At 45.2% G+C, this 16,135-nt stretch overlaps 1 protein-coding gene across 2 annotated transcripts in view; it reads left to right on the top strand.

Annotated features, from left to right (window-relative positions):
- Window positions 1–16,135, top strand: part of PGAP1 (post-GPI attachment to proteins inositol deacylase 1) — a 321,065-nt gene that overhangs the window by 77,936 nt on the left and 226,994 nt on the right. The window lies entirely within an intron of this gene.

Below are 16,135 nucleotides of genomic sequence, written 5' to 3'. Positions count from 1 at the left end.
ACATGATTATAGATAATAAAGGTATGGATTATTACATAAGAATCTAGTTTATTTTGGTTTATACTAGTACACAAAGGGTCTCTTTTTTCCTTTGGAGGATTGTTTAAATGTTGTTGAGACTGTGTTGGTTACAGGTATTTCAGTAGCTCTATTGAGAGCATACTATTTATATTGAAAGTGTGTCTTCATTTTGGATATACAGTAATCAGACAGTCATAGGGGGACATTTAAATAAGTCCGGCATTTTTTGCACAAGACTTAAAAATGTCCCCGCCGCTCAGAAAGTACGGAGATTTATGCCTCTACATAAATCCTGTGCGTGGGCCAGGAAACCTACGCCAGCTCAGAGCTGGCATAGGTTTCCTGACTATTTTATTGCGAACCAAATGATGAATTGAGCGGACTCTGAGTCCCTTGCGAATATTTATTGGTAAAATGGCCATTTGCAAATTTATTTGCATCTAGCCATTTTCCAACAAAAAATGTGTTATTTAGCACCATTTATTTGTGTTACTGCATAATTTATTTGAAACTGCAACAGTACTGCAATGAAACTCCAACATGTGTGTACATAGCCCTAATTTCACTGCAGACTTGCACAATCAGTGAAGTTGCTGCAGCTGTGTCTGTCACTCCTTGACTGCCCAGGTGTGGGCCAGAGATGGTCATCACTTAGGGGGGTGGGAGACCAGATCCAGCCAAGCCTCCTGACATTGCGCTTTACCCCTTGTCATGTCTGCGTCATCAGCCTGTGCTCGGCAAACAAACTCCATGTGAGACAGAGGCATGTAATCTCTGTCCCCTGAGGGGGGAGAATTGAGGGAGCAGGAGACAAAGTGGATTGGCATAGAGGCCATTTTTCTTCACTTTCTGGATGTCAACTACCAGTGTGGCAGAACTGCACAAGTACGGTTATACATTGTATAGAGACATCTATATAACTTTTAATAGTTAATAATTTTCCCTATCCGGATGTTCCCTTTTAAGTGACATACAGGCTTAGTTAGCCGCACTGTGTGAATGTATCCCTAAACACCAAGTCGCTAGCCGAGTGTCTCAGCAGTAATAATGCAGGACACAGTTTTAGTAGAAAAATATCACGTTGCAAAAATTTACAGAACTGTACATAGAAACACCACCACAGTGCACAGGATGATGGATCTGATTGGCCGGGCGGGCCGTGAAGACATCGGGAGCCCCGAAGCAAGCAGGAACGGGGACCCGGTAATGTATAATGTCCGGCGGCCGGGGGGTTAATGGGGCGGGCTGCAGACAAAATCGCAGCAGGGATGTACATCCCTGCTGCGAGTTTCTCTGCTATTGAAAGTATAGGGCCAGGATCTGCAGCGAGTCTCGCTGCAAAAACGCAGCAAGGAGACTCGCTGCAGATCCGGCAAGTGGGTTTGTAACCTCAATCAAAGATCTGTCCTAGGGTCCGTTCGGCAGGTGATGCAGTTATTGTCTTAAAAAACAACTTTTAAACTTGCAGCCCTGTGCCAAACTGACGTGGCCTAGAGTTTCTATGCCCTAACCTTGCACCGCCTCTCCATCCCTCCTCCCCGGCATCTTCATCATTAGGAATGCTCCAGGCAGATTGTCTCCTAATAATCAGCTGTGTAACTGATGATGACTCATCCTCACAAGAAGGAGCTGCCTGGTGACGGTGACGACAGTCATTAGGTCTGTGTGAGTTAGGACACTTCCTGGTGGAGGGGGGGGGGGGAGACAGGGAAGGGAGGCAGATAGGTGATTGAAGCATATTACAATCTGCCTCCCTTCCCTGTCTTCCCCCCCCCCTCCACCCCCCACCAGGAAGTGTCCTAACTCACACAGACCTAATGACTGTCGTCACCGTCACCAGGCAGCTCCTTCTTGTGAGGATGAGATCAGCAGGAGGGCTGCTCTAGGTCCTGTTACAGCAGCCCCCCCTCCCCAGTCCAAGTGATGGCTTGCAGTTGTTTAGCTAATGGGAGCTGAGCAAGCCTGTCACCTGACAAGGCAGGGGAGGGGGGAGGCTAGTGTAACAGGAGAAGGAGCTGAGAGAAAAGCTTGGTGACGGTGACGACAGTAATCAGGTCTGTGTGAGTTAGGACACTTCCTGGTGGGGGTGGAGGGGGGAAAAGACAGGGAAAGGAGGCAGATAGGTGATTGAAGCATATTACACAGTTATATAACTTTGTAATGTGCTTCAATTACTGGGAAAAAGTTTTTCATGGGACTTGTCGTTTAAGGCAACTGTGCAGTTTTCACTGCAGAGGAATAGGAAAAATCCTGCCAGTGGCATTCCTAATGATGAAGAGGGTGGGGAGGAGAGACGGAAGGGTGGTTCAAAGTTAGGGCACAGATACTCTAGGCCACGCCAGTTTAACACAGGGCTGCATTTAAAAATAGTTTTTTAGGGCAATAACTGCATCACCTGCCGAACGGACCCCAGGACAGATCTTGGATTAAAAGCAGCTATCCGAAGGTACAAGTGGTTTTGGGGGGTCAGGTTGTGGGTACAGAGTCACTTTAAGTAAAAGCGAAAAAATAGACCAAATGCTGCAAGTGTTGTCAGTTAAGATAAAGGCTGATAAAGGCCTTCGCTGCTACAAATGAGTAAACTAACTAGCATAAGCAACACAGTGGGGCACTAAAAAAGGCTGCTAGAGCAACAAAATTAAAATCAAAATAAACAACATACATAATTCAAGCATTAACTATATAATTGCTGGTGGGGGAGGCTTATGTCATGGCAGGTACCCTTGAAAGCCCCCATTAGATCAGTTAAATACCACTCTGTGTGTGTAAATAGAGACGCTACATTATTTCAGTCACATCTGTGACCAGGGCTGTGGAGTTGGAATTGGAGTCGGAGCTATTTTTGGCTGGAGTAAGAAAAAAATGTACTGACTCCAGCTAGGGCTGGGCGGTATACCGTGAAAATACCGATACCGTCACTGGCGTCGGTTAACCGACCTCAACTTTGCCAGGACGGTATCTGCGGTATTTTCACTTTCATCTACCTGTCTGAGCCCTAAGCTGCACAGGTTGAAGGATGTCTCGTGTGCTGTGTGTGCAGGGACGCACAGACAGCACATAAGAGACTGGCACTGTGTGTCAGAGCGCCCCGCATCACCCGCCCGGCACAGCAACAACAAAGCCGCCACCCGCCCGTCCACACGTCCCCCAACCCCCCGGCGTGTCAGAGCGCCCCGCATCGCCCGGCACAGCACAACGGAGCCGCCACCCGCCCGCCCCCGCGTCTCCCAACCTCTTGGCGTGTCAGAGCGCCCCGCGTCACCCGCCCGGCACGGCACACCACCCTTCTTGTCTCAGCCAGTTTCCGCGGCAAGCACATGCCTCTCAGCGGCCCGACACAGCACAGTGGAGCCGCCACCTGCACGCCCCAGTGCCCCCCCGCCACCTGCACGGCCTGTAAGAGCATCACGGCCAGTCTTCTATGTGCTGTCTGTGCGTCCCTGCACACACAACACACGAAACATCCTCCAACCTGTTCAGCAACACATGAGAATAAGAGCAACGTTTCTGACCACAACCGTGGTCTTTTCTCAAGCCAAATAACATTTGGCTTAAGAAAAGACCACGATTGTGGTCAGAAACATCACTGTTTTCAACATAAATGTAAAAAGGTGGAGATTTATTCACAGTCCAACTGGAATGCTGCTACTATATGAATAGAGATAGAAGAGATAGAAAGATCTATCTCATATATCTATCTACTATCTATCTATCTATCTATCTATCTATCTATCCATCTATCCATCTATCTCCTTGATTGATCAATAGATAATAGATAGATGGATACAGAGAGATAGATGGATACAGAGAGATAGATAGGAGATAGATAGAGAGAGATAGATAGGAGATAGATGGATAGATAGATAGGAGATAGATAGGCAGAGGAAATAGATGATAGATAGATCTATCTATCTCCTATCTATCTCCTATCTATCTATCCATCTATCTCCTTGATCGATCAATAGATGATAGATGGATAGATAGATAGATAGATAGATAGATAGATAGGAGATAGATAGAGATAGATAGATAGATAGAGATAGATAGATAGATAGATAGGAGATAGATAGATAGAGAGATAGATAGGGGATGATAGATAGATAGATAGATAGATCTCTTCTATCTGTATCTAGCTATCTCCTATCTATCTATCTATCTATCTATCATCTATTGATCGATCAAGGAGATAGATGGATAGATAGGAGATAGATAGGCAGAGGAAATAGATGATAGATAGGAGATAGATAGATACATCTATCTATCTCCTATCTATCTATCATCTATTTCCTCTGCCTATCTATCTCCTATCTATCCATCTATCTCCTTGATCGATCAATAGATGATAGATGGATAGATAGATAGATAGAGAGAGATAGATAGGGGATGATAGATAGATCTCTTCCATCTGTATCTAGCTATCTCCTATCTATCTATCTCTCTCTATCTCCTAGCTATCTCCTATCTATCTATCTATCTATCTATCTATCTATCTATCTATCTATCTATCTCCTATCTATCTATCTATCTATCTATCTATCTATTGATCGATCAAGGAGATAGATGGATAAATAGGAGATAGATAGGCAGAGGAAATAGATGATTGAGGAAATAGATGATTGATAGATAAACCTGTATATACTACATACACATCATACTGTATACACTCTGAGTCCCTATAGTACATAGCTATATACCTGTATATACATGTCCTGTGGTGTGTCCATAGCTGTATGCTGTATATAAACCACCTGTGGTGTGTACATAGTTTGGGTTGCTGCTCATTGAGTTACTGTACTTTTTTAAAAACATAATATTCCCAGTTTGGTATGGCCAAGTGGGTGTGGCTTGTAAAAGGGGGTGTTGCTTACAAAGGGACGTGTCATAGTTATCGTCCATTTATCGTTGCCGCAGCTACATATGCGATAAACCGCGATATTGATTTAGGCCAATATCGCCCAGCCCTAACTCCAGCTCTAAAAAAAAATTTTTTCAAGATTTTGTAGTTGAGTTTTTCTTTTATAGGAATTTTAAAAATGTTTACTCATCAATATATTTTATGTTCTATCAATCTAGGGACCTTTCCTCCATATATCAGTAATAAAGCACTGGCCCTTTTAGATAAGGGTGATCGGGGAGATGTTGTAGGTCACTATTTGGCAATTTGTTTTGCAGCTGGAAGAGTCCATTTGGGGGGGGGGGGGGGGGTAATCTGTTCTGTTCCTTGATGCTGAATGATTGTATATGAGCAGCAGATTGCATATGAACAGCAGCTGCGGCAGGCTATCTGTGTGCTATGGCTGTGTTAGAGAGAGACAGAAATTACAGGGGTATTCAGGGCAACAGTAAAAAGTCCAGGGGGTGGTGGGATCAGAATAAAGAAGTCCTATTTACCCCCCACGGAGCTCCATATCCTGTGATGTCACTGCCCCACTCAGAAAAGCCCGCTCAGCAAATCAGTGAGTGAGGTGGGACACTGCTGTAGTCGCTGAGTGGGTAGTTCCTAATTCAGGAGCGTGCACGCTGACAGAGAGCTGATAAATCTCGGCTTATGTCTCACCTCTGTCACTATGGCTGACCCATCTATATCACATGCATCTGGCATTGTTAGCAGTTTTTCTTTGTGTATGGTGAATATTTAGTTAGAAACCTAGAAGATTGTCAGCAGAAAAAAACCACCTGCTCCATCTAGTCTAGTTCTGAGTTGCTCAGGACATCGAGGCTGGAGACTAGCTGCATCCACTGTACACAAAGAGGAGAAGCTGCTATATATCTTTGCTTTATTCACTAAGAAGTTGCCCAGGATCATGTAGGTCATTACACTGAAGCTGCTAAGCCAGATCTACTTTACACTAGTGTGATAAATAACTCACCTGGTGTCTGACTTGAAATTTATAAAGGAGCTTGAGTTGGTCCCTGATAAAATAAGGAGTTAGTTTTGGAGTCAGAGCTGTGACTTACCGACTCCACAGTCCTGCCTGTGACTGGATTTACTGCAGCTACTTTTGGCTCCTCTTGTAAATGCACATAAGAGCAGCCCATTAATTGGACCTTAACCTTACTACAACAGTGGAGTGTCTTGTTCACTAAGGGTATGTTCACACTGAGGAATAGGTGAGGAATTGAAGAGGAAATATTACTGCTTTAAATTTCCTCTCCAGCATTTGTGGCATTAACGAGGGATGTGGGAGGAGACCTACAGACAATGTTGCAAAGGATGCTAGCAGAACTTTCCAGAAAGATCCAGAGGTCCTGAAAGGGGCCAAGACAAGAGACGGCAAGCAGAGAGGATCCTTGTGTTGCTAGGATGTCCAGAAGACACCCCAGATATGCAATTGATGGAGATACCTTGATCGCTGAGGTAAATTTTACAGCTTTGGGGCCATATGTGCCAGTTAGTACCATGATTTTGAATTATATGGTTGTATATGGCCATGTATGTGTGTTGAAACTGCCATTGCATGTGCTGTACATATTGTAAAAAAAGTATGTACCACCAGGTTCATACACATTCTCTTTAATCTGACACAGGGATAGAATGGCGCCATCACGGGCAAGCCAGTGCTGTGTTACGTTTTTGATCCACGACTCAAATCACGTGTATGGCGCCGTTCTAGCCACGGGTCCCGGGCCAGTGCTCAAGCACTGGAGGCGGGCCGGCCCGCCCCCAGTGGGAGGGAGTTCCCTCCCCTGTATGACGCGGCTCTGTTAGAATCAGTGGAGCCACGTCATACTAGGGGCGGGCCGGCCTGCCTCCAGTGCTTGAGCACTGGCCTGGGACCCGTGGCTAGAACGGCGCCGTACACGGGAACCGAGCCGTGGATCGAAAAACGGAACTCTGCACCGGCTTGCCCGTGACTGCGCCGTTCTATCCCTGTGTCAGATTAAAGAGAATGTACCTGGTGGTACATCCTCTTTAACTTGGCTGTAAGTTAGAGGCCTGGCAGATCATCTGTATGAATGTGAATGCAGAAATGTTTGCGTGTTGATTTTGTATTTGCTCTGGGTTATGACCAGTGCACTTAACCTCTGGGCCCTGCCTTTATTGCCCCCCTTCTTGCTGGGATAAAGTATCAGAGTTCCCTTGGTCTCAGAGCTCCTCTGTCCCTCTCTACCTACCAAGTGCTGGTGTGAACATGTGTGAACATGAAGCAAGGACTGAATGTGTTTGTTTATTTACTTATCTTTTTTTGTTTGTGTTTTAATTTAGTGTCAAACATATCAAGTTTATTAGGAAGCAAGAGGAGCAAGTACAGCAATCAGTGGCCTACCTGGCCAACTTTTAGAAAACATGAAAAGTTACAAAAGTAACACAACATAACAGAAATTCTAGGTACAGTGTCGTGCATGCATATAAAACAATAACAATAGATGTCATATGGAAAAGGGGGAAGGGTGATCGAGGATCATATGGAAATATAATAGGAGACATCTGTAACATATGAGGAAGTAAACCAAGGGGACCAGGTCTTCTCGTAAAGGGCCACCTCGTCTCCACGTATTGCCGCAATTTTTTCTGAAAGCATAATGTCGTTTACTCTAGCTATAACTTTGTCCAGAGACAAATGCATTTGTTTCCAACTAGCGGCCACATGGATACGTGCTGCCAAAAGGATAAACTGCGATAATTTAAACATTTGGTTCGGCATTTTGGATGGCCTAATGCCAAAGAGACACGCTTGTGGAGTCACTGGGTAACTGTGACCAATGATATCTGAAATCAACCTAGTCACAGATATCCAGAATGTATGGACTATTGGGCATGACCACCAGATATGATCCATGGTGCCATCAGCTATGCACCCCCTAAAGCACAGTGGGGAGACATCTGGGTAAATAACGTGGAGCCTAGCAGGAACATAATACGCTCTATGCAAGATCTTAAGCGCGGTCTCCGTCAGGGAGACCTGCATGCTACCCCTACTAAGAGTTTCACGACTTGTTTTCCACTGGATAGGGGATAGAGATATATGGAGATCAGCTTCCCACTGTGCCATATAGGGCAGCTTGACCTCTGGTGGCAGGTGATTAAGCATAGAATAGAGAAGGGATAGCATACCCGTCCTAGAAGGGGTATAAAGCGCGTGCCGTTCAAAATCTGTCATCAGGATCTCTGTAGACCTAGGCAAAATATCACTAAAATACGAGAAGACCTGGTTAGCCCTAAATAGTTCAGAAGAAGGCATGTGGGAGTGAGCCACAAAGGCCTCCCTCGTGTACAAACGTTTTCTTGCCAGAAAGTCGTGGAGCCTAGAGAACTTATTTTTTATCCACCACTGGAACATAAGGGGAGACAGACCAGGGGGAAAGGAAGGGTTCCCGAACAGGGGTAATAAGGGCGAGACTGGGGACTGCAGATTTTTCTTGAACCGGACATTGCGCCATAGTGCCAATGAATGTAAGACAATTTGGGCCGAGGCGTGAAGCCGAGGGAGAGTTGGCAGAGGGGACCACATGAGGGCTGGCAATGAGTAGGGGGCTATTAGATCAGTTTCCAGTTGGGCCCATTGAGGCTGACCCTCATTTGCATTAATGAGCATTAATTGTGTTAACCTTGCTGCCAAATAATAGTTGTAGAGATGAGGAACCGACAGACCTCCAGACCTCTTATGGACATGCATGACCTTAGCAGCAATGCGAGGCTTACGGCCATTCCAAATAAAGCGAAAGATATCTTTCTGAAGGACCGTCAGGTCCGGGCGGACCAGGGGGATCGGTAGACACCTGAAATAATATAGTACCCTGGGCAGAATCACCATCCTCACCGCATTCACCCTGCCAAGCCATGAAAGATGAGGCAGGTTCCATTTGTGGAGGTCTGCCCTTATAGCAGAGAAAAGAGAGGGATAGTTAGCAGCATATAGGTTAGATAAAGAGTTGGTAAGTTTTATTCCTAGGTAGGGAAGTGACCGAGAGGAGGGTTGAAAGCCAAAGTTCAGAGAAATAAGTTTTTGTTGAGACAGGGGAACGTTGCAATAGAGAGTTCCAGATTTGGCTTGATTAATACGAAGCCCGGACACCCTTTCAAAATCAGCCAGAGTACTGAACAGGTTTGGGAGGGAGATTAAGGGTTGGGTCAGAGTGAGTAGAGAGTCATCTGCAAACAAATGCAACTTATAGGTATGGGAGGCAATATCAACCCCTCTAATGTCTGGGTTAATGCGGATTGCACTCGCCAGGGGCTCCATTGCCAATGCAAAGAGTGCTGGTGAAAGTGGACACCCCTGGCAAGTGCCCCTCCCAATGCAAATAGGGGTAGCAGAAGAGGAGGGGAGCGTAAGAAACGCTGAAGGCGTGGAGTAAAGTAAACGTAAAATATGAACAAACGACCCTCCAAACCCCATGCGACTCAACACCCCGAAGAGGAAGGCCCAGGACAAGCTATCAAACGCCTTTTCTATATCAAGCGCCAATAACATTAATAGTGTTGTGGAGGCGTTGGACCAGTTAATAATATCTAGAACTTTACGAATGTTGTCCGGGGCCTGCCCCCCCCGGGATGAACCCCACCTGATCACTACAGGTTAATTGGGGAAGGAGAGGGTTAAGGCAGGAAGAAAGGATAGAAGTAAGTATTTTAGCATCAAGATTTATTAGGGAGATGGATCTATAGTTAGTGGATAGTGTGGGGTCCTTATTGGGGTTGGGAATGAGGGTAATCATAGCATCCAAAAATTCAGAGGGAACAGACTGGCGATCAGGGATAGAGTTGTAGAATAAAGTTAGGGGGCGAACAACATGGAGAAGGAATTTTTTATAGTACATTGCTGAGAACCCGTCAGGGCCAGGTGCTTTGCCTAATTTGAGGCGACGGATCACCTCTGTTAATTCCTCCTCCGTGATAGGACAATTAAGAAGGGATTGTTCTTCCGAGGATATTGAGGGAAGGGGGAGGGATTCAAGAAATTGCATAATTTTGGGGTCAGAAGAAGAGATGGGGTTAGCATAGAGAGAAGAATAGAAAGAATGGAAGGTACTGTAAATGCGGTCAGGATGAGACGTATAGAGCCCCGGGCGTACCTGAAGTTTATGCACACAGTTTATCTTCTGTTTCTGGGTTAACATTCTAGCCAAGTGTCTATCCGGTTTATTAGCCCATTTATAGTACGTAGCTTGCGTCCAGCGTACCGCCTTTTCCGTCCTGTGGGTGAGAACTGCATCAAGCTGTAGCTTAACATCAGTCATAGCTTTAGCTAAATAAATATTAGGGTTGCGTTGGTGTGCAATGGATAGTCTCAAAAGCTTATTTTCTAATGCGGCCTGGGCCTTGTTGCGGTCCCTCTTTACCCCAGTAGCTAGGGAAATCAGTCTACCCCTTATATATGCTTTATGGGCCAGCCAAACCCAACAAGGGTCAGACGATGACACAGCATTGGCTTGGAAATATGACATAAGATCGTCCTGAAGCTGTTGGCGTGACCGAGGGTTCGTCAGAAGGGATTCATTGAGCCTCCATTTAAAGGGAGTAGATAATTTGCCTACAAAGTCAAATTCAGCCAACACTATGTCATCATCCGACCAAACAGAAAGAACATGTCTAGCATATAGGAGCGCAGGGAGTGTGGATGTGGAAGTTAAAGAGAACCAATCATGGACGAAAGTTAAAAAATTTTTATTCCTTAATTAGATGCAAATCATAATTTAATTGACATTTGCAAATATAATAAATTTTTATTGTCACGTTTTTGAATTATTCCCTTTTTACTTTCCTATCTCGAGCCGGCTCTTTTCAAAAGAGCCGGCGCGAGACAGGAAACTCCCGTCATGCAGAGTGGCAGGAAAGGTTCCCATGATCCTTTGCCTGCCGCTCTGTTAACACACAGTGATCTCGCGCTATACAGCGCAAGATCGCTGTGTATTATCTAAAGTCCCTCTTCTCTAATCTATTTATGAAGATACAGACTGCCTCTGCAGTCTGTATCTTTATACTTTACCTAATCCTCTTCTTCGGTGCAGCAAGGCCGGCGGCGCCATCTTGATTACGTCACTTGCGTTCCAGCGGTGGAACGCAAGGCCCGTAATCAAGATGGCGGTGCCTGGCCTTGCGGCACTGAAGCAGAGGATAGGTAAAGTATAAAGCTACAGACTGCAAATGCAGTCTGTATCCTCATGAAGTCTATCTATGAAGATACAGACTGCCTTTGCAGTCTGTATCTTTATACTTTACCAGATCCTCTGTTCCCTGGCTGTTCCGGTGAGCGCCGCCATCTTGATGACGTCACTTGCATTCCAGCTGTGCGTTCCAGCGTGACGTCATCAAGATGGCGGCGCTCACCGGAACAGCCAGGGAACAGAGGATCAGGTAAAGTATAAAGATACAGACTGCAAAGGCAGTCTGTATCTTCATGAATAGACTTAGGGAGAGATGTACTGTCATAATAGGGACAGTTATATTTAGGTGATTGGTTCTCTTTAAGACCCAGTCAATCCTGGTATAATGATGATGGGTAAGTGAAAAATAGGTGGAACCTCTAGCAGTACCATTATGTTCCCTCCACACATCCGCCACCCCTAAATTAGAGAAGGATGAGGCCAAAAGACGCTGCTGGGCACCAGTACGGCGCAGAGGAGCGTCGTTGGACCTGTCCAATTTACCGTTGTAAACCATATTAAAGTCACCAGCCCAGATCAGGAAATCATACTGTAAATCAGAAATAAATGTACACCTGCTTGTAAAGAAGGTTAGCGGATCATGGGTAGGGGCATACGAGTTAACCAAACAGAGTTGCTTTCCATATACCTCACCCATCAGTACCAGAAATCGACCCTCAGGGTCTATGATTTCTTTTTGCAAGGTAAAGGGAAAAGAATTACGGAGAAGGAACATGACTCCCCTGGTCTTAGTAAGATACGGGGCTATGTGGATCTTAGAGTACTGAGGGTGGAAGTACTTAGGAAAGGAGTGAGGTGTAAAATGGCATTCCTGGAGAGCAATGACATCAGGGGCATGCTTGAGGTAGTCCCGGAATGCCTTTTTACGCTTAACCGGGGAATTAAATCCCCTCACATTGTGGGAGAGTACTCTACACATGCAATGGGTTGGGGAAAGTGCAAAAAGGTAGTGCCAGTCGACTGACACAGCCGGCTCTTCGGCTTGTGGTTGCAGGATTCCAGTTCGTCCCCGGACACTGAACAGATATAAGACACGACACTGTACAAACAAAGGCAAACATAACATAAGAGAACAGACAAAGAACAGAACTAACAAAGAAACTTGTAAACAAAAAACCAAGATATACCAGAAGGGCTGGGAATCCGGAGATTGACCAGCCGAATCCAGACATACCCAAGGGTATGGTAGGCAACATGGTTAACCGACTGTGACCGGCTAATGCACCGATCACCACCAAAACTGGGTTAAGCAAATAGAATGTACAGTAGGAACCTCATAACTGTAACATATTGAGGAAGGCTCAGGTAGATGCAGCGTCCTCGCCCACTTGGGCAGTTCGTCTTCTGGACCAGGAACGCATGGGTCGTTGTTGTCTCTGTGGTAATGGAAGCGGGTCCGAGTCGTCGCATAGTATGTCCTCCTCTTTTAGCGCTTCGCGCGCGTCATGCAGTGTTCGCACCATATAATTGTGATTGTGAATTGTAAAATTCAGAGAAAAAGGAAAGCCCCAGCGATATTTCACATTATTTTTAATCAGCGCCATGGTGATAGGGCGTAATTGGCGTCTTCTTTCCAGAGTGGAGGGGGCCAGGTCTATGTAAAGTCGCACCGTGGCAGGGAGGCCTGGTAAAGGGTCAAGATTCCTGGCTGCCGCCATGATAGGGTCCCTTTGCTCAGGGTAGTGCAGCTTTAGGATTACATCCCGTGGGACATCAGCATTGCGTGGTTTATTGAGAGCCCTGTGGATCCTATCTAGCCTCAGCAATTCAGGCAGGGAGGAGGGGAGCAGCGACTGAAACACAACAGTTACAGTACCTTTAAGATTGGTGTACGTTTCGGGCAAACCCCGTATACGGATGTTCGCCCGGCGGGACCGGTTCTCGAGGTCCTCCAATTTTAGTTCCATAAGGTCCAGGCGCCCATTGTACTCATTAAAGTCCAGATGGTCTGCCTCTAGGGTGTCAGCAATTTCATCTATCTTATGTTCTGCGTCGGAGACCCTCTGGCCCAATTCCTGGACCTGTGTGGTAAACTCAGCGAGGACTTTCTGCAGTTCTTGCCTGAAAAGCTGCTTGATGGACCGGAACAGCGTCGGTGCATTCAGAGGGTCTGAAGAGTTCTCCTCGCCGTCCCCCTCCTCCGAGGCCTGCAGAGTGTCCAAGATGGCGCCCGCTCCCTCCTGTGAGGCCTGCATGGTCCTGAAGATGTCTGGAATTGACTGTGATAATCGTTGCGGTAAGGGTTCCTTTGTCTTCTTGCTCTTTCTAGACATGTTCCCCAGTCGGTGGGAACGGGTGTGAAGCTTAGGAGCCGTGAAGCGGCGCTGAAGATAGCCGGGTTAGTCACAGACGGAGCGGAGCTCACATGAGGTGCGTCCTCACCGTCGAGCTTCGCGCATGCGCCCTTTTTTGTGTTTTAATTTAAAGGTGAGAGGGACATCAGGGAGCCGGAGAAGCAGGCTAGAGCATGGACAAGTAATGTATTAGCTGGTGGGTTGATTGGGCAGGTGCTACATTCTCACAGCAGAATTACATTTTGCTGTAAGAATGTAAAGCCATATGACTCTACACAGTATGGGTGGGTTCACACTATGGAATCCGCGCAGATAAGTTCTGGCAGATTCCGTTGCTTGTACCCGGTCACGGTGGCGCGAAAATTCTGTAGTGTGAACCCACCCTATCGTAGCAAATTTCGATGCCGAAATTTCAGCAGGAGTTCGCCCGTAGTGTGGTCCATGTGAAAATTGTACAATCAGACCACCGTCAGCCAATGACAACAATCATCGACTGATTGTGTCTTTAGTTCTGGACCTAAAATCCTTTTACATCAAGCGTGCATTGTAATGTGTAAATAGCGACCAACGGCAGACGGTAGTGTTAAAATAAATGTCAGACATGCCTGACCACAATCCCCAGTGCTTCGGCCCGCTCCCTGTCGTCTTTATTTTGCGCTAGGCAAGGGCTGCACGGACATTGTTGTAATCACCACGCTCCCTGGTGTCCTCCTATCTTCTGACTGATTCCTGGAGCCACCGCTGAAGCTTCAGCATGTTGAATAAAAACAAGCGGAAAATTAAAGCCCCACTGATATCCATAGGATTTCTCTAGCAAAAAGAATTGACATGTCACCACTTCTTTGGGCAGAAAGTGCATCAGCGGCAGAAGATTCCGCATGTAAATTCCACTGTGTGAACTACAGAGTGGAAATCACATTGAACACAATGGGGCATTGCTCTTTATATATTTTACATGGGCAATTTTAAGCGGAATACACTTAAAATTAAGTGTGTTTTCGGCTTGAAGTTCCTCGCCTATTCCTTAGTGTGAACATACCCTAGTCAGGATTTCTGCAGGATTCCAGCCTGAAAAAGTAAAAATAAAGTAATCAGGACACTTATATCTTCAGAAATTTCCTTACTTTACTTTTTTTCTTTTTTCTTATGCGATATAACAAATCTTCTTATACAAAAATATAACAAAATAAATCACCACAGTGCGCAGGATTCAGGAGTTTCAGATGTTCATGCCAAATCTCTGGCCGGCTCCATTCCTGCTCTGAGACTCTCACTCTCTTCAGATGGTATGATGACGACTGAGCGTGCTGCTACGTTTCGGGGTCCGCCCCCTTTTTCAAGCATAATCCAGTAGTGCACCCTTCACCAATTTATACTAGTAGATCATTTGCATATCATTTACTCTAAAAACAATCAGATATAAAAATTAGAAGTTCTACACTAATAAAGATGACTACTAGACTTTTAATAGAAGCTCTTTCTTTCACTTTAGTATACGTCACCATTATTTAAACGTCATCATATGCAATATAAGATGGTATATACACCCCACTCACAAAAATACAGCAAAATTACACATCTCGTTAAGCCCTTTCGGGTACAGACTTTCTAGCAAGTATATCCAGTATGTCTCTTTCTGCAACAATTTCTTTTTTATCTCCGTTTTGTTTATCCCATGTACTTCCTCCAGTATGAGCCATTTAAGATCATAAACCTTATGATTAAATTCGTGGAAATGACGTGCCACTGACGTTTCCCCAAATTTTTTGGTGTCCTCCGATCCCTCATTTTTCTGTGATTTTTGTGCATATGTACGTATGGCAGATTTGTGCTCATTTAGTCTCAGTCTAATTTCTCTCGTAGTCTGCCCTACGTACACACGCCCACATGGACATCGCAACATGTAGACAACGTTAGTCGTCCTACATGTATACATGCCTTTTATCATGATTTTATTCCCTTTTTGAGGGTGGTTAACACTATCTCCTCTGATAATCCCATTACAGTTCTGGCAGGATAGACAAGCAAAGGTCCCTTTGCGACAAGTTCTTAATTTCATTTGTCTAGTTTTTTGTGGCCCTTTTATATCAGATTTAACTACCATATTAGCTATTGATTGTCCTTTTTTATATACAAACACTGGTGGTTCTCCAAACAGTTTACCATATTTATCATCATGTTTCAACATACTCCAATACTTCAAAATAGTTTTTCTCACCATTTTAGAATGTTTGTCATATTTAGATTGAAACATTATTTGTCCCTCTTTTTTTATCTCTTTCTCGTGTCTTCATTAGTTCCTCTCTTGGTATTACCTTAACCTCTTCCCATGCTTTCTTTACTTCACTCTTGTTATAACCTCTCTCACAGAACTTCTGCACCATCTTAACCCCTTGCATTTCACATGTTGTCTCATCCTTACAAATACGTTTCACCCGCATTAACTGACTCCTAGGGATCCCCCTGAACGTCATGGGGGCATGGTGACTAGTTCTGTGCAAAAGGTTATTCCTATCCATTTCTTTAGTGTACAGTTTTGTATCTATTTGACCATTCTGTACTGTCAACTCAACATCCAAATATTGAACTGTGGTACTATGTATCGCCGCCGTAAATTCTATCAACTCATGGGCAGCATTCAGATGCAGAATAAAAGAATTTAATTCTTCTCTGGTACCGGTCCACAGCAATAGGACGTCGTCCACAAATCT

This window comes from Dendropsophus ebraccatus, chromosome 9 (assembly GCF_027789765.1).
Source record: "Dendropsophus ebraccatus isolate aDenEbr1 chromosome 9, aDenEbr1.pat, whole genome shotgun sequence".
Taxonomy (NCBI): Eukaryota; Metazoa; Chordata; class Amphibia; order Anura; family Hylidae; genus Dendropsophus; species Dendropsophus ebraccatus.
This window is presented reverse-complemented; position numbering and strand designations above follow the sequence as displayed.